Source organism: Papilio xuthus, unplaced genomic scaffold (assembly GCF_000836235.2).
Source record: "Papilio xuthus unplaced genomic scaffold, Pxut_1.1 DF827557.1, whole genome shotgun sequence".
NCBI classification, from domain to species: domain Eukaryota; kingdom Metazoa; phylum Arthropoda; class Insecta; order Lepidoptera; family Papilionidae; genus Papilio; species Papilio xuthus.
Genome location: NW_013531092.1, coordinates 9,146 through 10,364, shown reverse-complemented (window position 1 = coordinate 10,364; position 1,219 = coordinate 9,146).

Sequence of the window (1,219 nt, the reverse complement as noted above, 5' to 3'; positions counted from 1 at the left end):
ATGAGTTTCGAGTCGCGCTTCGTCACACCACTTGAGTACTGATTGCTGTCATACTGAACTTTTTATAAGATCTGTCGGCAATGGGAATTATTTTTTAATGATAAATATTAAAAATAAATAAGAAATACGAGAAATTATGTAAGCACTTCGAACAACCATAATTTCTCAGCCGTTACTCATTTTGTGTGTGGTCACTCTAAGGATAATACGTATTTATTCCATCTGTGTGTCTTAATCAATTTTTAACGTTACATTTTTTGATCGAGTAGATTAATAACAATTTGAAAATACATCACATGTAAAATTGTAAATACAGTTGTCCTTCGTATGAGAGAGTTCGACCATTTCTCCGCCAGCCTTTATAATCAATTTGTAAATTCCATCTCTTATTATATTTCTAAGACTGGACAAAGCTATGTGTACGAGCCTTAATTCGCATGGGTTCAAACATTAACGACGAAGTGAACCCGGAACTATTCTCTATCGTTTACTACCAACATAAAGACGTTGCTTTTAAAATAAAACGAATTAACTGCTATTCGTTATCTTTTCTCAGGAAGGATGCTTAGTTATAGTTATATATAGGTACGAATAAATAACCTTATTTAAATGGGTAATAGTAATGATGAGGTTTTTTGATGTCTACGCATCAATGCTTATTTTGGTATATTTTGTGTTTTTAACACGCATTAGACTTACCTTAGTAAAGTTTTCATTTCCCTCAATTAGTCCAGACGAATTAAAATGTTTTCTATCAATGGTGTTAGATTTACGTTCTAAACAATTATTCGCATACAACTCGTGAGTTTACTTCTTTATTACAACAAGATTAATTTGACTAATTTTAAAATGCGATTGTTTAGATGGATGGATTGATAGATGTTTGAAGATATCTCCGGAACGGATCAAGGGATCTTGCTGAAATATGCCATAGATATAGAACATAGTCTGGAAGAACACATAGGCTATTTATTAAGTTTTTTTTAATTTGGACCGGAGATATATAAGTGACATCGAAGATTTAATAACATCGCCTCCAACGACCGGGAAGTATGAAAAATTAAAAAGCGAAATTATTAAACGGCTTTCCGTTTCAAAAGAAAAAAAATTAAGACAACTACTCCAGGCCGAGGAGATGGGCGATCGCAAGCCATCGCAGTTTCTTCGACATCTACAGCATCTCGCAGGCCCCAACATACCGGAAGATTTTCTTAGATCA